This window comes from Melospiza georgiana, chromosome 1 (genome assembly GCF_028018845.1).
Source record: "Melospiza georgiana isolate bMelGeo1 chromosome 1, bMelGeo1.pri, whole genome shotgun sequence".
NCBI lineage: Eukaryota > Metazoa > Chordata > Aves > Passeriformes > Passerellidae > Melospiza > Melospiza georgiana.
Genome location: NC_080430.1, coordinates 39,186,692 through 39,208,510, shown reverse-complemented (window position 1 = coordinate 39,208,510; position 21,819 = coordinate 39,186,692). Strand labels below are relative to the sequence as shown.

Sequence of the window (21,819 nt, the reverse complement as noted above, 5' to 3'; positions counted from 1 at the left end):
CAAAAGATTGTGAGGTGATTTCCTGGAAAGTATTACCAACTAGAAGGGGCAACTGTGATAAGGGCTGACGTTCAGCCACTCTTGTACAGCAGCACGTACACAGCTATGAGGTATGTTGTGTTACAGGATGTCCTGCAGACCAGGAACAGCCTGATAGCTATCCTGTACCAAGCTGGGCTTTCTAGGCCATGACAGACCAGCATTTCATGGAAAAAAAGGAGGCAAATAATTTCTTCATCTACCCAAAGGAAATGTGGCATTTTTAATGGAGTGTTTGACACTGTAACGGAAGAAAAAACAAAGCAAACCATGAATAAAAAGGAAGGAAAGCTTTTGAAGAAGGACAAATGTAACAATGTGGTGCAGTTATGAGAATATAGACAGCTAAAGAGAAGGCATTACATAAACAAAATTAGAGAAAAAACAGAGTAAAATTCCTAACCTTTCCAGGTCAACAAAGCAATTCAGCCCCATTTGCAGTCAGACATAAATTATGGCAGTCATGCTAGCAAAAGATATCTTACATTAGGATACATTTTCACACAAACTTTACACTTTGGTCTGACCTTGGCTTTCTGAATATGGACCAGTTTGTTTTTACTGGTTTTATGACATTCTTAACATTTCCATTACAATTATTCCATTTGCATTTCAGAACATGTTCTATGGAGGGGAAAACAATAATATCATTCCCAATCAGTTTGGTCCCTACAAGTTTAGCAAAATGAAAGGGAGAACACATGGAACCTATGAAACCCAAGGAACCTATAGAACTTAGGCTGAAAGGCAGATAGAGATATGAAGGATCTTCCAAACATTTTTTTATATTAATGGATTAATAAACCAATAATGGCAGGAAGAAAAGGATCAGCACAAAGCTTTCAACATATTAGCTAAAATGTTGCACTTGTCTGACATATAGCGGCTATAATTCAAATGAGCTATTGGGGCTGCATTATATAAATGCTACGATGAGTTCTGCCCTCTTCCTTGGTGAATTAAGATTTTAGCCATAGTTAATACATGTTAGGAGGTTTGATCTAGCTGTTTTTGGAAAACAACAGAACACAAAAGCCACATGGTTATTTCAGAGAAGTGTTTTCCTTTAGGTTTCTGGAGACATGTCCAAGAGAAGCCCTTGACTCTCTTCTGTATGACTTGGTCCTGGTAGTTAATCTTGATCAAAAACATGGTAAAGTAAAACTGCATGAACTTTACCTGTCCTCCTGGTGAAGGTAATGAGATTTTTGTTAAGAGGTTTGATTTCTGAATAACAGGTAACTACATCAGGCATGAGTGGAGGGAATGTAATACTTGGTGTTGAGATAAACTGCAGAGATCCTGTTTGTAAACTAGCCAGTGGAAGATTGAATGACAGAGAAAACTGAGTAGCTAAAATACATTGGAGGACTTTTAGAGGGTTCTGAGTCTTAACATTGCAATTAAAGAGCATTGGAGTGGAAAATGTTGTCAATAACTTCTATGACTTTGGCAAAAACCTGTCATATAGCACCACCTTCCTAATTTTGTTGGAATAATGAGAGGTTAATAAAAAAGTAGAAGGGGACTGTAAATAAGTAAGTAAGTAAGTAAATAAATAAATAAATAACCAACTAAATAACTAAGTGTGGTAAAGTGTTATGAAATGGCAGAACAGGTATATATCTGGAACTGGAAACTCAAACTCTATTTACTATATGTGTGCACATTTTGTTGTCCTTTACTCTGGCCAGGTTATATGGATTTAAGTTAATTTATAATGATTTTTTTAAAAATTTTTAATTAATGGTCTTCACAGTAAGGATGAATGAGTTATTTAGTGTTTTGAGATATTATGGATGTTCTTAGTATCTGAGATCTGTCCAGTCCTCTGGGATTTAGATGGATGATCTCGTTAGGTTCAGAGTCATGCAGTAAGTCCAGAAATATACAGATGCTAAACATAATGCAAAATCTTAATTATTGTTTGCAGTTAATTAAAATGCTATTTTTGTTTGTTTTGCCTCCCTCTGGCATCTTCAAGTCCTAATTAATTCTTAACTGTGGGTGGTGGGATTAGGATTGGCAGCAAAACACACCTCAAACAGCCCACCAGCACCACAGGGCTGTACGTGCAGAAGCTCTGCCGAAGCAAAGATCACATTCTTGAGAAGTTAGATAAAAGTCCCTATTGTTCTTGCCGCCAAGATTATTTTTATCACACTGTCAACATAGATGTTAATGTGCAAACATGCAGGTGAGATACAGAACACACGAAACTCATAAAAAGGGCGGAGACGATGTACGCACGTGCAATCAGATCACTGGAGATGAGATGCACATAAAAATGCTCAGGGGGAGCAAGTGCTCGCTTGACAGATTAAGGAGCTGGCTGGCACTGTTCCTTGTGGTGAGCTGCTTGGTGACATTTATGGCACTGATAAATAAGATTTGTGAGCAAATATCATTAATTGATGTAGTTCAAGGAGTGCCTGTTTGGCCCATTTCTGTGGAGGTGGTAATTCAGGTGCATAACCAGAGCGACACTGAGGGGTTTTGGATTTTGTTTTGGTTTATGTTTTTCTATAATGTTGCAGTTGTTCAGAGTACAATGAGATTTTTTGGCTTAGAAGTGCTGCTGTAATTGGTTTCTGGGACTTTCTTGATTTGACCTAATTGGACATTTTGAAAGGTTGCCAAAGTACAGGGTAGGATTTTGCCAGTTTTCTATCAATGATTAATAAAGCTCATTTGGAGGATCAATTAGAGGTTCAAAAAGAAGATTTTGCACCAGGATTGTTATAAAACCAATGAATTCTGTTTTATTAGTGAACATTTTCAATGTTGAATGATGAAAAATGCGGCTACAGTGAACAGTAAAGGCACATTGTTTTAGAGATAATTTCCTCCCTTCAGGTTATTACTATGTTATTTCAGTAATTCTATAATCAGGGTGGGGAAGCACTTTAATTCTGGTTTGTAGTGATACTTTTGGCAAAATTCAAATTGTTATTTTTAAAAAATCATTAGACTATTAAAGAGTGGTTTAAAGAGGTAAGATTTCCTGAAATGTTTATTTCCTTTTCACAGTGCTTGAAGTTTAAGTAGAAGATTTCTAAAAGTTTTTAGAAAGAATAAGTAACTGCCCTTGGTGTGTCTGAAGACCTAGTGAATTTAAAGACATGAAGTGATATGTTTGGAGGAAGGAAAAGCTGGTAGTGTATGCCATCATCAGTTTCTAATCATCCCAGCTCCTCCCCAAGTTCTCGTTTTCATAAAGATAATTTAAAAGCAACATGCAAGTGGTTCAGCCTGTCTCTGTGCATTTCTAATTTGTTTGTTTCCCTGGTACACAAGCATAGATTTGGTGGATTGTTTTTTCTACAGTCAGAGGACTGACTAGGGTGGATAAGTTAACAAGCAGGAGGTTCCTGCATGTTGGAATTAGCTATTTATCTGTCTCATCCATTGCTTGTTTGTTCATGTTTTGCTCATTCAGATGTATCCTAAAGAAATGAGATACCCAGCTATTACAGTAGTGCCAGTTTCTAATTTGTTCCAGGAGTTCATAGCCGTGGGTCTGAGCACATCAGGAAGGACCTGTAGGTGTGTAGGTGTTTCCATACTCCTTCTTATTGTATTTGGGTCATAAGTAAGGTTTTAATCTTCATGTTATTGGGTTTCAGCTGACTGGGTATCTAAATAAAAGTGTAGCACTGCTATGCTATGCTATGCTATGCATAGCTATGCCATGAGTTGCTATATTTACTCTTTAGAAGTCAAGCAAGAGCTTTTACTGAGGCACTTCCCTCTGCAAAGCTTTATGCACACCAGGTAACACTGCCATTCTGCTGCAGTGCTTGAAGGTCACTTGAGAAGCCAGAGTTTTGACTAAAGTGGGACTCTTCCTTCTTTCTTCCTTCCTAAAGAGATATTTTTCAAGCTGGCCTCCCAAGTACCTTCTGGGGTTCCTGACAGATCGGGTTTTCTAGGGGAAGGAACTGCTTCTTCTGCAGACACTATTAGCATAAATATCACAACTTGAAGACCATAAGCACACTCAGAGGACTCTTTCCTCTTGTATGTCAGGCAAATTGAGTTTAATTTGGCATTTACTGAAATATGACTGTTGAAAATCTACCAGCACTGCATATTACACTGAGCAGGTACATATACTACACTACGTGCTACACTTGGGGCAAAAAAATGGCAATCCATTCTAAACTAATAGAATTATAGCACTATCCATTATAGCATTTCTGCTAGCACCGGAGTAATATTTCTGTCCCAGTTCTCTCAAGAGAATTTAGGAACCAAAATACTTCCATGAAAACACTGTGCATATTTCCAAAATCTTCCAGAAATTCAACTATGAATGGATTCAGGATGAAGATGGTAAAGTGATCCCATTTGTTTCATGTGTTGGGCCTGCTAAAATAAAGCTTATCGAAATACTGCTGCAGCAAGGATGGAGGATGAATGGATAGATTATAGAGCATTATTGTACATGTTTTTACTTACTGAAATGAGTAGATGACCTAATCTTCCCCAGAGTAGAGACAGCAGGCTTCTGCTCTCTGTTCTGAACTTAGTAGAAAGGTTGAATCTCAATTCCTAGATTTTGTTATTTTTACTCTGAGGTGGAGGTTGTTTCCCGGCATGTCTGTGTTTCTTGCTCTCTTTTCCATAGTAATGATTGCTTATGAAGAACAAGTTGGTTTAGAATAGGACGAGCTGCACGATCCCTCAATTAATGCACCCACCCACCTGGTAGTTGAGCTCCATATGGTCTTGGATTAGGAATGAGAGAACTTGCAAAGCTCTTGCTTCTGTCAGGCCTCCAAAATCAAGACTCTCCTCAGTGTGTTTTAGCTTTGCCTCAGAGTAACCCAGTTATAATTATTCCAACTGAAGGAGCCCTTCCAAGCCCTAATCTTTTAACTGAAACCGCTGTGGTTTGGGACGAGGGATCTGGTTTCAATGGGACCTCCACACATCTTCCCACTCCACCTTCTCTCCCAGCTGTGTTCACTCTTCATTTGATTCTTCTCAAAAGAGATGTCCCTTGTCCACTGCTGAAAGGGAACTGTGTGGAAAGCCTTTGGTGCTGCCACAACCACTTCAAACCACAGGCTTTTCTGCAGGCCAGTTAAATGCTATTTCTTCTTGCCTGGTGGGCTGTCCTTACTAGTGTGCTCCTTGACCATCCCATTTGGCATGATGGAAAAGCTACAGATCTGAGCTACTGAAACCCGTCCTTTGTCATCTACTTTTTGCATTAATATTAATTTATTAATGTGAAGTTGCTTCTGATACGTATTTTTGGAAAATCCAAACTAGGTCCACTATCATGAAATTTGGAGCCATGACTCATTAAAAAAATCATCACAGATGGCACTAGGACAAGAATGGTCTTGATTATCTTTTTAGAGAATAAGAATGAACTACTGGTTTTATTTACTCCAGCATCTCATCTAGCCCAGTTGCCCTTGGCTGATGAGTAGAGGATGCTTGCAAAAAGACTGGAAGAAATAGAAAAAGTGTAGGATTTCCTAATTTCTGGCAGTCAGAGGATATGGGAATTTCCTAAACCAGAAATTTCACTGGATTGCATCATCATGTTTATTGGCCATTGATGGACTTGTCAACCATAAATTGTCTGATCCGTTTTGAACTTTCTTGAACCTCCACATCATCCTTTGATAACAGTCCAAATAGCCTTTTTTAGTAAAATAGCTTTTGCAATAAAAAGGAGAACATACATAAATTCCTGTTTAGTCTGGAAGCTGGCTTCTGTCTAGGAGAGCTGAGACCTATTTTTCCCAATACTTTCTTGCTGCAATTTAGAAACATAGATCTTAAAAATAATTTATTGAAAATAATTTAATCTTACTGTTTTCTTTCAGTTCAAATTTTTTTGCCTGTGTTCATTCGGTTTTCTGGACTGAGCACTAATTTCCTGTGTCATGTGCAACCCTGCATAACTTGAAAAAAATTCCCTGCTGTGTTTTTTCATGACAGATCAAAAATGGATATGAACTGTGCATTGGAGGTTAGAGTGTGCCTCCAGATTTGTTTCTCTCCCTTTTGCTTTCCTTCTTGTTATTTATTTTTCTTTCCTATTTGTCTCAATTTTCATTCATTTCTCTTCTGTTCTCACACATCCGCTCTGGTTCCCCTTGAGTTCTGGTGGTAGGATGGATTGGATCTATGTACAAAAACAAAGTATTATTACATTAGGTTATTTTTATATTCCCCAGAAATCTTGAAACAGACACATATCACACTCCATTGGAAAATGGAAAATAAAGAGGAAAAGAAAGAGTATATAGTACTACTGGTTTATTTTCTATTTTTTTTCCAGGAAATGGATATTTGCCCCAGACAAAGACTAAAGGATGTTGGCCAAATACCTTCAGTTAACACCAAAATGTTTTGTAGTGAATTTAGAGAAGATTGGCCTCAGTTAGCATAAATAATAAATGAAATTAATCTAAAGTCATTGCAGTCACGTACTGCCCATCAGTTTTGTTGTGTGTTTAAGCACTGCTTATCCATCATTTAGAGAGGGACTCACACAGGATGCTTTCCTGCTGTGCTGACTCACTCCTGGTAGTCTAAAAATGAAAAGGGGCATGTATGCTTCCTGATTTTCACATTCCTTTTAACACTTTTAAAACAAAATGTTTTGGATTCTCTTTGTCTGCCAAAAGGTGAAGTTTTCATTTAATCAGCAGACTGGAGTAATTTTGGAAATGCTTTACTGTGATTGTTTTCATTTTTAATCACCGTGTCTCCTCATGCACTGTAGCACTCAGGAAGCAAGAGGCCTGGGAAATTGCAAATAAAACCTGTATGGCTTGTAAGACCCTCCTTCATTAGAGGGTCCCCTGCCCACCAGATAATGTGTGCTAGGTGGTCAAGTGATTCAGCTTAGCTCATGTTTCACTGCCCATGCTCTCTGCCTGCTTGTGTACAAACAAATTAAAAATGGAACAGGTGAGGTGTGTACTACTTCTGAAAAAAACACAAAGTCATTTGCATCAGAACTGATGAGCCAAATAACCACTCTAAAATCAAAGATCAGTAAAGCAAAACAAACCAACCAGTAACAAGGAAATCTGGCAGCTCCTGTCAGATGCACAATGTCCATTACCCTTAGAAAGCCCAAAGAAACTGAAACTCTCCCCTCTGCCCAGCCCTAAGGTGTGAAAGCCTGACAAAAATTACTTAGGGGGAAAAGTAAATTGAGAGCAATAAAGGATAAAAAGCTGAAATCCACCAAGGTACCAAACTAAGTTGTTGTGTTAAAATGCAAGAGAAAGAATACGGTTTCATTGACAAGAGCCTTGTGCCCTGAAGGGCGTACCGATTCCCTTCCAGCTCACCTCAGAGCTGGACACATCCTAGGCATGCCTGGACCAGCTATCAGGCATTTGATGAGGTCAATGTTAGGTCACTTTTTGACTGAGGGGAAGTTTCTGGCTCCTGCATTTGTGCACACAGTCATGGACTGTGCATAACTGGTGCAGTGGGAAATTGTGCCTGTACATGACCTGAGCTTTGCTTCGCGGAGAGGAGGGAAACGCTGCCATTGCTGTCCTGGTACAAACTATGCCCTGCCTCCCTCTGCTCCTCCCTCCCTCTTTAGTGCCCGCTCCAGGTCAGGCAGCACAGACACTGCAGGGTTTCAGAGGCTCTTTGACATGTCCTGCACTTGTACTGAACCCTTATGCCAGGCATAAGAAAAGCATTTATGTGAATGCATGGTAGTCCAGCACATCCCTGAAACTCAAAGAGAACAACAGGACCTTTCCTTCTGCCAGACAGGAGTGGTGTTTCAGGCGCTTGGGGGAGCATTGATAGTGAAAGTTGCTGAGGGCTTAGGGTCCTGGATTTCCCAAATCTGGGGACTTACAGTTCATATGCAAGTATCATCTTCTGCCTAAGCAGATAGAAGAGAAACTGTGGTCATGTGAGGACCCAGGAGCATCTGTCCTCATGCACAGTAGGTGCCTAGAGGAACATTTCAACTTTGACATATCTTTTCCAAAAGATGCAGGGAATTGGAATCAGAATACAGGAGGAAGCCGTACCTCTACAGTATGCACAAATATTTGCTCCTGCCTTCAGTGAATGGCGTTCTGTCTCAGTTGCATTCGACGGGGATGATGACACAATTTAAGGCTCCCATTCTCACCATCACATGGCTTTGTGTCCCTGCATTTTAGTCATTTCAGAGCAGTGCATCACCACCCCACTGGCTCATGCTGCGCTCTGTGTTTAGCAGCACATATTTATGACATGGGGAGTGAAGAATGAAGTCTAACTCAAGTCCTTAACTAACCCGTAAGTTAGGGAGGGGATTAACTGCCTACTGCAATCTTTTACTAAGTATTAATCACTTAACATTATTTTCATTTTTTTGAAAAGTCTTTTGCTGCCTCAGTATGTCACACAACTGGGTTTGAAATCACAGCATTTGGGGGACTGCTGATACACTGCTGTTGTTAGCCTGACAAGGGACCTGTTGTGTTACTTTCTGGGTGAAGGAAGAAGTACATGTGGATGGGCTACAGCTATCAAGGTTTGCTCTTGCTTTACAAACCTGTCTTCCTGGCTGTGGTAGAGTTAAAAAATAATTACAAGTTTTTCAAAGGATCACCCACATACACATGGTATGAGAGCTCTTTTCTTTGTTGGTTTCATTTTATTTGTACATGACTCACTCTTGGCAAAATGAGTGAGCCTCGTGAGCCTGTAAAAATTCTGTTTGGATTAAATGATTTGCATTAAATGATTTATAACTGCAAGAAGGCTTTAATATTCCTGTAATTCCTTAAGGAAAAACAAACTGATCTTATTCTTTCAAGTAGCTATTGCTTTCACGCCTGTTACTTCAGACGCCATTTTACTCGCTCCAGCTGATAGCTGCTAATGAGACTCTGGGTACTTCTTCCTTGCTTTCCCTGCCTCATGAATTAGAGATGGGTGGTGGGGATGTACTGTCATCTTTTTCTGAGAACGTTCTTCTGAGCGTCTCTGAAGGCCAGGAAACCTACAGCCTCCCAGACCTGCTTGCCTTGCTAAGAGCAAGGAGCAGCATTTGTGCTGGCCTGAGGTGGGGTGATCATGTTTCTGAGACCCAATTTACCCCGGTTTTGTAGCCCAGAGGCCAATCAGTCTTCATTTTCCTGTCAGAGCCGGTGTGCTGGTTACAGCCACTCCTGACTCCTGCATGGACCAGCTGTCAGCTGCCCCCACACCCTGACCCTTGGCCCCCCCAGCTCAGAGATGTGGGGCATCACTGGGCATCCGTGCAGAGAGGGGACAGCCAGCCGCCGGCAGCCACCGAGGCTGCCCGCACCCTTGGGATACAGCCTCGCAGCAGGGTGTGCCTGGCCAAAGCCCATGGGAAAAGCATGCGAGTCAACAGCGGGACAACCCAGCCGGATGCGGGACGTGCCATCAACAAGCCCTTTAACTTCGTGTTTGCGCAGCGCCGCGACTGCCCCGGCTGCCCGCTCCAGAGGCTGAGGCGCGGCACAGTTGTTAGCGGGGGCCGCTGCCTTCGGCCTCAGAGCGCGGGGAATCCTCCTCCTTTCCCGTGCCCGTGTCGCTCTGACAGGACGACCCGCGGTCACGGGATTTTAATACTCGAAGCAGAGAAGCGTCGCGGTGCCCGCGCAGCGGCTCCCCGGGGCCCGCAGCCGCTCGCCGCCCGCACCTCTCCGCCCGAGCCCCCGGGGCGAAGCGGTCACCGGCGGCGCCCCGGGGCCCGCCCTGCCGGGCACCGCCCGCGGGGGGATCCCGGCTCCAGCGGCGCTACAAGTGGCCGCCGGGGGCGGTTTCGGCTCCGGCTCCGCCGCGGTTTCCCTCCGCCCCGCGCCCGCCTACCGGCGACCCTCTCCGCGGCGCGGAGGGGCCGCGGGGCGCGTTGCGTAACCAGCGCTGGGCTCCGCTCCGCCGCGCGTCGCTCGGGGCGGCGGGAGGCGCGGCGAGGCGGGTCGGGTCGGGCGGCCGCGGCCGGAGGTGAGCGCTGGCGGCGGGGCGGGCGGGGCCGGGCCGGGCCGGGGGGGCGCAGCGCGGCGCGGCGTGTGCGCGGCCCCGCGGGAGGCGGCGGCGCAGGCGGGGGGAATCCAGGTCACGTCCGCAGCCAGACGGCGGCTGGCGGGAGGGACGCGGCGAGAGGCACCGCACCGCGCCCGGGAGGGCGGGCGGCGAGCGGCGCGGGGCAGCGCTCCCCGGTAAGTGCCGCGGGTCAGTCCGCGGGCTGCGCTCGGCGGGCAGCGCGCCCGACCGCGGGCGTGGGCGAGCGGGGGCTGCCGGCTCCGCAGGTTGGCGTCCCGGAGCGCCCCGGGGAGCTGCGGGGCGAGCGCGGAGGAGCCGAGCCGCGCTCCCGGCCGCTCACTATATTTAGCCGTCACCGGCGGGGAGAGCGGCGGCAGCGGCGCGCAAACGCTGCCGGGGACGGAGCTCCGCCGGGCCGTCGGGGCGCCGCCCGCCCGCCCGCAGCAGCAGCAGCAGCAGCAGCAGCATCCGGGGGTGGCGGGGGGCGAGCGGCGGCGCGGCCCGGCCGGGAGGGCAGGCAGGCAGCGAGGGACGGAGCCGCGGCACCGCCGGTATTCATCAGCGCGGGGGGAGCGGCTGCCGGCGCTTCCTGATTTATTTATGTTTGCAGCATAGGTGGTATTTCCCCGTTAAGAGTTTATCCATTGAAGTTTTCTATTTGACTTTCTAAAGCGGCGGCGACGACAACGACAGAAATCCGCGAAGTTAAAATGCCAGATGTGTTAATTGTTAACTGGATATAGACGAGGAAGGCTTGTAGTGGGTGGACTGATCAGGCAGCGTACGAGTAAAAAGGAAAAGGCAAAATTGTCGGCGAGGTGCCGGTAGGAAGGAGGGATCGCACCTGTTCTGGTGAGTGGTAGGAGCCCCATTGCCCCGTGGTCCCCTGAAACCTTGTTTACCCTCCTGTGATGCGGATGGAGGAAGGCGAAACACAGGTTAAAAATGCTGTAAAAATACCGGGTCTGACCAGGAAGGCAAACGGGACATTTTTTTCTACAGTATAAGCCGTGTTCCCTTTAGTATTTTAACACAAAATTCGTGCATTCGAACTGAGCCATCTGCTAGTTATAGTAACATATTTAGCGTTTATTTACAAAACTTAGTCTGTCGTAAATGTATGCTTGCATAATTGATAGACTGGATATTTTTATAAAAAATGGTTTGTTTTCCTTTTATAGTTCAGCACTACTTGTGTGTTGAGACAATTTTCTAGATTTTTTGGTTCCTGTTTTCCCTTCTGAATAAACATTTGAGAAGAAAAACCAAAGCAACAGAGCAAAGGGTTTGCTCTTTTACAAGAAATTTCTGTAATAGGTAATTTTCAGCAGAATTTACCATAATCAATGCAGTTGCATTGGTTAGTTGCGTTGCCTCACAGAGAGGCTTGAGTTCTGTCCCTTATTTGAACTCTAAATATCACAGCTATCTGAATGTATGGCCATTTTAAAGTGAAGAACCTGGAGGAAATCACTGGAAAGTTTAGCCCTTCACTTTCTCATAGAACAGCTGTTTAAGATGCAATAACAACAAAAGTTTTGTGAAACTGTGTTTGCCTACTTCCTTCCTGACAAGGCTTTTTTTCTTTTCTGCCAACTGGCATGAAATCACCCTTCATATTAGTCCCAGGACCCTTAAATTAGTCTCAGCCTTCTTCCAGTTTATTTGAATTGGTGACCTTTGGATGAGCTGGTGTGTTCCATTGTTACTTGCTAATGATGGAATAATCTAGTCCTGACGTACCAGTTGTGAAACCGGGGGCGCTGCTGCTGGATGGAAATTCAAATGTCTTATGGCTCCATGGTGGAAAAGGCAGGATTTAGCTGTGGTTTTCATCTGCTTTTAACTCTGTGGACTCTGATTTCCAGAACTGAAAGGGCTCAAACCAAAGTTTGTTAGAGTTGATGGAAAATCTGCCATTGATTTTTACTGATTTTGAATAGAATCTTGTATGAGCTGGTGTTTAGCAAATCATGGCTACTCCAAACTGTTCAGTCCTTTTGAAATTCTTTGCATATCCAAGTCATTATGTAAAGTCAATTTTTTTTGTGCTCTTTCTTTGTGAGAATGTTCTTTTGCTTAGTAGAAAGTGGTGGTGTTTTTATTTGCTCTCTTACATGCTGCAGCATTAATTTTATTATCTGATCATTTCCTACTATGTGAGTCTGATGTGGGCAATTTTGGAAAAATTGAAAGTGCTTTTTCTGAAGGCTACTTACACTGAAGACAGGTTTCTACAGGTACTTTTCCAAGACCTTGCAGGAGCTGGACATCTTATGTCATAAGACATGCTTTCTCTGATGTCCATGTTGTACTTCCCTTGTCCAGTATATATGGTTGTTTGCTGTCTTTTGTGTTTTGGGGTTTTTTCCTTACAAATGTGAAGAGGGGAAAGTTGTTAGTGATAACAGATACTGTGAAGAAGCTTGCAGAATAACACATACCTGTGGTACGCATATATTCTCTCCTGGCTTCACTGTTGTTGATGATGAGCAGGATTTTTCCTCTTGGCTATATGTAAAACCCCAGCCAAGAGAAAGTAGGGAGGAGAAGGACTGCTAAACTTAAATTATGGAAGTTTGTCAGAGTTTGTTGTCTAGTGTAGCCTGTCTTGAAATTTGATTCCATTTGGAAGGGAGTCAAGGGATGAAACCTCAAAAAAACCCACCTGATTTGAGGCAGGACGTCCTCCAGCAAGAATCTCATTTGCCACCGGAAGGGTGAGACCAGGAATTTTGGCTCCTTGGAAAAGGAAATTCTGGAGCTCATTATCTCTCCACCATCATATTCTGGTTCACTGATTTGGGGTTTGCTTGTTACTTAGAGTAGAAGAAGGCAAAAGAGACATGCATGTGAAAGAAGCTCAGGTAAATAGGCTGAGATGAGGGAAGGCAGGTGAAACACAATTACTGTGAGCCCTCATGCCTTGGATTTCCTCCTAAGACTTGGAAAGTGCTAATCTTCCCAGCCAAACTAATTTGCTCTTAAATGAGAGATGGCTGTTGTGGCAGAAAGCAGAGCTGTACTGCAAGGTGCAGGGTAGCAGTGCAGAGCTGCATCTTTTCTCCATCTTGTCCTTTTTCCTGTGGGATTTCCAAAACCCATGAGAATCTGGCCTCTGGAGGAAAGGTGGAGATAGTGCTCAGGCATTCTTCACCTACCTGCAGGGACTGAGGCAGCACATCCATGCCTTGGGTTTGCAGAGATTATGGCCAGGATCTAAATGTGTGAGTTCACTGTCAGAAATGGTCGGAGGATCAATCAGGAAGGATTTTCCTAATAGTTCCACAGTTCATCTTCATTCCCTTCTTTCCAAATATCAGAAATGGCTATGTGTGTAATACTAGATTCTCTCCTCCATGGCCCCATTTAAGTAAATAAATAAAAGCTGTTTGGTAACTCTTCGGGTGTATGACAGCAAAATTCTGCCCAAGTCACCAAGGTCCTTTCCTTCTATCTGCTTAACTGAAGGAATGCCTCTGGGTGGGTAAGGAAGTCTTAGTCCAGGGAACTCCTTGGCTTAATTTATCCCATCAAAAGAGTTAGCAGAATAATTCACGTGGCCACTAATGTGGCAGTACTGCTGCTGGCGTTTTTTAAACTTGTCATTAATGGTGCAGTGGAGAAATAATCTCCCTTCTTAGGGATGAGCTAGGATTTTATGTGTTGTACAGGGATAACTAAACAAACAATGTTTGCATGTGTTATGAGAACCTTCGTCATTAAAGTCAAGGGCAGACGATAAATTTCTGTGTAAAGATTAAACAATTGTATTCCTTTAATTCTGTGTTATTCCATCAGTTGTATGTGGTCCAAGAGGACATTTTGAATAAAGTAATTGAGTCTTGCATAAGTTGTTTCTCTCATTTAATTCACAACACGTGAATGAGATTGTTTCCACTATTCATCACAACTACTTAATTTAAATATGGTCATGGTAGGGGGACAATGCAAGTAAAAAGACTGGTTGGAAAAGTTGTGTCTGTTGTTAACCTTTTCAGTGTATGGTCACACTGCCAAAGTGCATGTAAGCCTGCAACTAGAGAGGAGTAAATTGAAAGCAAATAAAATGGGGTTTTTTTGACATACCAAAGTTAACCTGAATATTCAATTTTGAATGCCTTTGGTTCTAAAAATTCTCATTTTACTCTAACCCATTTTGGCTTATTAGAAATTAAATATCCTGTGAAACTAGTGAACTAATGAAAGAACAAAGGATTAAACCACAGTTTAAAAAATACTTCATATCCTCACGTGTCTTAAATATAGAGAAGCTGTAATAATTTTTACTGATGCACTAAAATACTCTTATGTTATAATTAGATTATAGGCATGAGAGCGGTGTGATCATTCTAGACTGTTCTGTGTCCTCTGGTGAACCTAACCCAACAAGTTAGGGTTCTGTTTTTCCATTGGAAGAAATGAAAGGACTGATTATCAAGCTGCCTAACAGTAAGGTAAAAAACAGAGCAAGAAGATCAATGTCTCATCAAGTGTATTTAGAGTCAAACCAAGTGTTAAGTCTTTCTTCTTCTGGGTGAAGTTGGTACATGTAGAACCAAATCACTTGTATGTTTGCATACACAATGATTACTGTTTTATCTCGGGCAGAAGTTCATTCTGCTCACCTGCTAATTTTTTTTTTTCATTTTTGATGTTTAACTGTCTTGGATACCTCACAAGAGTTGGTTGGCATGAGCTGCATGCCACAGGTACAGCACCAATGTTGCAGTTGTTGACAGTAAGATGTGCTTTGCAACAGCTGTGGTGTAGGAAAATAAAGGAGCTCTTTGAAGAAAATTAGAAGTATCTGTCAACTACGTAAGTAGTTGGATCCTTGAACAATTGCTCACTAACTGATATCTTAGTGACATGCATATGGATGAACCATTTTCAAAACATTCACAAGAAAAAATATGCTTCTGTGGGTAAGAAGAGCTTTTCTCATCACCATTGCAAGTTGGCTTCCTTGAGTTGTGTGTCATGTTTGCTGTGATTATCTACATCTGTACAAGGTTCTTGAACTGCGGTCCTTTTCCTTTCTTACATTTTCATTTGCAGACCTTCACATCTTTCTTCCCCTGACTTGGTTTTGCACCTTGGCCCCCTTTAGTATCCTGTTATCTCCACACCTCCCACTCTTGACTTTGCATTGTTTCTCTTGATTCCACTGTGCCAGCTCCTTGCCATGTGCTCCAGCCCAGCTCCACTTTGGCAGGTGTGGAGTGCTGCTGCTGCTTGGTTTCCTACCAGTAGAAAGAATGACCACTAATAATTTTAAGCTATTTCTTCTTTAGCATTGCTTTTTTCCTCTGACCTTTAGCACAAAATCATTCCTGGTTCATTTGCCTACCTTCTTGCAACTTTTGACAGGTGGGATTGCCTTCATATGACTTTGTTCTGTTTTCTAGCTTTACATTAAAATAGTTTTATTCCCATGATTTATTAACTTGTCCCTGGCTCTGTTTTATTTTTAATATTTCATACATCTTAAAAAAGATGTGTCATGTTTGTGTGCAAGGTGCTTCAAAGTATAATTATGAGTTGTAACATTTATGTATAATTCTTAAAATAACTGTGTTCCTCCCTTCAGGAAATTGAAGGGTTTATCTTGAGCCTTATTTTATAAGTTAGGTGTCTTGCTTTCTATACTGCATTTTTTCTCATTAAAAGAAGATAAGGTGAAATGCATTATCCAGTTAGATAAACAGGGAAAGAGTCTGTAGAGGGTTGTATCCATGTAATTCCAGAATATACATGAGCACGCACATATGCACTGAAAGAATATTCCCCTGCAGAGTATTTGTGACAAATTTAATTATTAAAACAAAATAATTACTTCATTAAATATTAAAGTATAATTTTATTTCTAAAAATACAGAGAAAATTGTGTCTGGAACAGAGAGTGCTTCCTGTGCAGTGCTGAACTGCATGTATTTTGTGTTGTGCCCGATTCACTGATGTGACTTACTGAAGTGATTTATTTTATTGAAATTTTCTATGTGACCAGAATAAAACAGCTTGGGCTAGAGGACTTGGATCAATTATTTAACTGTAGAAGTTGCTGATTATTAAGGTTAAAGAAAGGAGAAGAAATACCATAATTAGGGTTTGATATGCAGCTTTAATTCAGGCCTCTTTGAATACATGCAGGTAAACTAAGCTTTAGAGTCCATGGATGGTATTACTTCTATTTTCAGGGTGTTTAGCCCTAAGTAATAATTGCCATCCTTGAAACCTCCTCTTAAATTTATTTTAAAATCAGGAAACTTGGGATCAGATCACAGGGAATGCAGTTGGTTATGTAGAATATTGTGGGCGTGTGGTCCTTGCCTGTGCATTACACGTGTGTGACAGTAATTTTTCACAGGTTGTAAATTTTAGTTGAAAATCACCTCTGCACCATGAAGGTATCTAACCTGACTACCCAACTTTTTATTTAATTGTTGCAAACTGTTTAGCTCTCTTTATTTCTCTTGCTTCTCCTGTTTCCCCTGCCCCTAGTCCCATGCCTCAGACCCTTCACACTTTTCTCCTTTGCCAGAAATGAGAGAGGGATGCTAGAGACATTTCATTTTTTTGAAGAGTCTTATGCATGGAGATAGCATCCTTGACCTTCTTTCCCCTTAGAACATCCTGTCACTTGCTCCAGTTCTGAATCTAGCCGATGTTGAGGGCAGCTGCCATGCACCTGGTTCTTTCTTACAGGGTCTTCTTGCCACCAGAAGGGATAAGCCAATGACAGGAGTCCCACTTGCTGTTTTGTTGACCAGAACCTGTGCTTTTGCCTTCTTGACTTTTTGCATTACTGAGTATTGAGTTATTTGAGGGTTTTTTTGTCTTCAGTCCCACTGCCAATTGGCATCTCCCTGCCTGGCAGCCCTACCTGGCAGTTCTGCTGGCTGTGTATGTGAGCACTGCCCCATGCTGTGAGACTTGGACATAAATGGTGATAGCCTCCGTAGCCTCCAAAAATGCACGAAACCTTCTTTCTTGCCGAGTAGGTTGTTGCACAAGATACCATCTTGATGGCAGCTGTCTTAATTTGCATTGAACTCTGGGAGAACCCAGAGACTGCTCTGATAGTCAGGCCTCCCTGGAAGCCTGTGTGCTTTCATCCTCTGCCCGGGGAAGATGAATCTCAGCTGCTGCCACTCTCACGGTAGGATGCGGGGAAGGCGCTCCCAGCCATTCTGGCCATGACTTTCCAGTGGGTGGATGGTGGGAGTGTGTTTTGCAAGGCAGAAGGATCTTCTGCTGTTATCTCTTCTACAGACCTCATATCAAAGCACTCTCTTAGATTTGAGAAGTGCTTTCTGTGCTTGGAGGTTAGGCATGAATGGGAATAGCATGACCTGGGGAAAGGAAAGTGCTGGATTCTGTAATTCCCAAGGGAGGACGGGCTCTGGTCGAACTGTCTCTATAGAGCAGTTCCCTGGGCTAGCCATCCTCATCTCTCCATCCTACTTGCAGTGACGTGGGTCAGTCTCCTTGCTTTGGCTCTGCAGTGGCTTCTCTTCAGTGCCACTTTCCTTGCATGGAACCATGTACATGGAAAACCATACATATATGGAGGGTGCTCCCTTCTGTTTTCAGATGTGTTAATATCTTCTAAAATACATGCTAGCTTACAAATTCCAGAATCTGGATGAAACAAGTTTTTTTTTTTTTTCCCACATACTACAAGAAATGTTTGTGAAGAACACATAAACTTAGGCAAGCCACTTTTCCTTTTTGACTAGACTATTATTTTCACTGGGACAGCAGGATTCATCCTTGTCATAAGGTCCTTCCTTTCCAAGTTACTGGTTCACTTCCAATGAATAGAATTTAAGTAGTTGAAAGAAAAAAAAAAATTAAAATTTGGCATATAGAAAAAAGCCCAACTCTAAACATTTTCCTTTGCTACTTCTGCAGAAATAGTATGACTCTTTGTACAGGTTGCCCAGAGGGCATTGTGACATCTCCATCCTTGGGGATACTAAAAAACAGGTGGCCATGGTCCAGGGCAACCTGCTGCAGGTGACCCTGCTTGATTGAGCAGGTGGTGGAATGGACAGTCTGCAGCCTCCGGCATTCCTTGACTGAAACTTTCTGAAAACATTTTGAAAGAGAATCGCAGTTCTCTTTGATAGAGCTGAGTGAAATACAGAATAATTTAAGGTAGATTAATTCAATGGAAAGTGTAAAGCACACTTTCAAATTAAGCTGGTATGCCAGGCTTCCCCATAATAAATTAAAGAGAGTAAAAAAAATTATGAATTTATACCAAATTAACAGAGCAAATAATATTGCTTCTGTCTACACAAACTACTGAAGCTCCTCTGTAACTTTAAAAGGTGCTCTAAATATATTTTCCATGCACAGATCAGAGTTATGAGCTTACTTAAAACTTAGAAAGAGAATTCATGCTCTCACCTTTCACATAAGAGGCCAATTCTCAGGATCATTGCCTTTGATCCCATAGAAAGAGTCATAGGATTAAAAAGGAGCCAGAACTTGCCTGCTGTTTAGTAGTAATTTTCTGATTATACTTTGCTCATACGAATGTAAATGTAAAGAGCTAAATTTACATAAGCAGACTACTCTGTGAACCTTTGCCCTCCCCTCTCCCTCAAACTTTGCTGTCCAGTTTGGCTCCCAGTGCATTTTCAGAAATCTCTTTCTAGGGTTACTTGTCTCTCTAGCAAGAAACCCAAGTTCTGAAAGCAAGAATGTGTTGGAATTGCAGCCACAAAACCTGAGCTCAAGCAGTCTTCCCTGTGCCATTACTGCTACTCCTGCTCACGAGGCAGCCCTGTGGGGACCAGTGTGGACACTGGCTGGCAGCCAGGCATGTACCAGACATCTCTTTACCTTTGCTCATAGATAGAGCTCATCCACAAATGGCAGCTAGAAACTCATGCCAATAATAGAAGTTCACGTTAGTTTGACCTGTGTTTTACTATAACAGTGCAGGCTGCCTTTTTCCTGAAAAAAATAATTTCTCAATATTTTTATCAGTTTATTCCCTCAGCTTAGAACTAGCAGGAAGGTTGATCATCAATTTGTGGTGGGAGATAGAAAGAAAAGGGGAATTGGATTGCTGACAGGGTATTGCTTGCTGGCTGTGCAAACATAGTGTGCAATAAGACTAAAAGTTTGGACTCCTCTTTGTGAAGTTCAACTCCAAGCCAAATTAACTTGACCTCAGCCTCTTCAAAACGTGTCTGTATAAATATAGCTGTAGTCGGTTTTGATGATCACAGGTCTCTGCAGCTGAATTAATTATTTGATGGTACACAAAAGATATGTAAAGGGAGACTTTTGCCCCTGAAGCCCAGATCTACAAGATCAAATCTACAGACTGATTTTCTTTTCTAATGTTTTCTTGCTAAGTGCTTCCTTATACATCATGCCTAATCTTGTCAATATTTCTTTAGGTCTTGCTCCTTTAAATAGCTTGAAAGCTGTTTGTGTGAGGATGGGCAGCTGAAAGAAGCAAAGGCATTGTGAGCCCTGCACAGTCTTAGGATGGTCTGTGTTTGGGACATGAGAGTAGTATGGCATTACTCTGTTTGCTTTGGAGAGTAATCTAATCTAAAAGAGCTTGAAACAGTTTGCAAATTAGGACTATGGAAACCTCAGTGTTGGGTTTTCTCTTCTTTAAGAGAAGAAATATTTAAACTCAGAAAGAGCATTAGGCAGGAAGAATTTGACAGATTCAACCTGGCAGATGTTACAAGGCATATGATAGAATAGGACTGAGCTTTTACCTGTTGCTGTGTGAAGTTAAAATCTGCAATCTCTGTTAGGAGCTCCAGATTTCACAACACTTGGGTGATGGTGTAAGAGGAAGAAGGGTGTGGGCAAAACTACAGAGCTACATATGAGTAATTCAAGACCTCACCTGTTTTCCCATGTGGAGAGCAGGACAAAGTGGGGAAAGCAGATGGACAGATCAGAAGTTAGAGTTTAATCGCTTAACTTTTGTTGAGGTTATCTCTATTGAGGATAATCTTCAGGGATTCGTGTTTGCTGCATGCTTTCTGCATTTTTTTTGGTGGATACATTTTGAGTCAGAAAAAATGATGTCCGGTGTCACACCTTTTATATTCTGTCTCAGCATAGCAAATCTGAGCTACTAAGTTATAGCCAGCAGATGCCAGCAGCCTTTATGGTACTATACTGTCAGTTTACTTGGAATTGTGTTTTCTGCAGTGATGTTCCCAGTGGTGAACAAGCTACCTTTTTAATAATATCAAAGGGGTGGAATTACTGCCTCACTTCCACGTGAAAAGTCTCAGTGAATATTACAGGCAGATTATGACTTTAAGTAGTGCCCAGGAGTGAAAGGTCAGAAAGAAAAAGCAATGATCCCAGCAATGATTTTTTAAATTGGGTCAGCATTACATGTGTTAAATAGATGCATGTCTTCCTGCAATGTCTGAAATCGGGGTCAGCACTCCAAAATGAAACTTAATGAGATTGTCTTCAGTGGCTATTATGGCTGGAGAATTGAGAAAGGCAAAAATAAAGGTAGGTGATACAAGCTTGCTGTTTTCCAAAGCTCAACAGTTTTCTGAGCAAAATTATCTGCTTACAGGGTGGTTTTAAGATGGAAGTAATTTTATCTACAGTGCTAAATTTGGAATCAGTATACCCAGCCATCTGCATCTGTGTATATGGCAAGTCTAATATCTTGATTTGGGGATTAAATTTATACCATGCTCTTATGTATTTTTTTTTTTCTGACCCTTACCTTAGGCTTTGGTTTTGTTCTGTTTTTTCTTTTTCTGTTATAATGTGGAATCTCATTGTTGAATATTGTTGCATTTCATATTTACTGATATCTTTATGAAAAACTTGGTGAAAGTTTGTGAAAACTCAAGGCTCCTTGTACTCCTATATGTCAGTTAGCCAGTGGTATTGATACTGAATGCAATTAATGCTCTTCTCTTTGTAATCCAAGCTAATGTCCTCTAATCAACATTATGTAATTCAACAAATAGAGCAAAACCTACTGAATTAAGATACTGTTCTGTCCTATTATCTCTGGATGTGCAGCATAGCACGTATTTTTGTATCTTCTGAACATTTTGTAGATCAGCAGCTGAATTTCTGGGAGCAAACACATTGTATTTTTGAGTTAATGAATTTCACTTTCTTTCAGCACTTATGTTCAAGTTATGTTTCTGCTGAATTACACATTGTTAATTAAGAATAATTTTATCTCTTTGGTTAACAGAAGAAATTGGGGCATTATTAGGGTGTTGGCCATGCTGTTTCCACAACGGGTTAGCTGCTTTGATCTGGCTGTGTTGACAGTAAAATTGGGTCTTCTGCTTGGACATGTAGAAGTATGTGTTTGTTAGACTGTTATCAAATTGGAGGAAATTACTAGAATCAGTAAAGTGAAGACAGGCACAGTAATGAAAATCAAGCAATGCAGGGTCACTCAGAACACTGTCACTTTGCTGATGTAATTTGTGGCTGTAAACAGAGGTCGTGATGTCATGCTACAGCTATCCCAGCTCTTCTCAGTTTTGTACCATTTTCCTGTAGCTCACACAAGCCCAGTCATAGAACACTGCATTCCCTTTTGTGTACTGCTCCTTATTTAGTCTTTTTCTCCTAACCAGAAGAGATTAAGCAGCAAAGAATTCAGGCAAGATTTTGAAAAATAACAGAGTGTGAAACAAGAATTAAACTAGAAAAGACTGCAAATATGTGTATATATATATATATATAGATACACACACATAAATATACACACCCTGTCTCTATACA

At 42.1% G+C, this 21,819-nt stretch overlaps 1 protein-coding gene across 4 annotated transcripts in view; it reads left to right on the top strand.

The window, feature by feature from the left end:
• The window catches only part of THRB (thyroid hormone receptor beta), a 169,084-nt gene that overhangs the window by 2,523 nt on the left and 144,742 nt on the right, over positions 1–21,819 (top strand). Inside the window, exon 1 of one of the 4 annotated variants that reach the window (XM_058021059.1) lies at positions 9,976–10,011. The exons of 1 other annotated variant lie outside the window; for it this stretch is intronic. The gene's annotated coding sequence lies outside the window, so the exon portion shown is untranslated. Of the gene's footprint in view, positions 1–9,975; positions 10,012–10,161; positions 10,227–10,876; positions 10,903–21,819 lie in introns of those variants that run through there. 2 more of the 4 variants (XM_058021066.1, XM_058021082.1) reach the window with 2 other exon arrangements.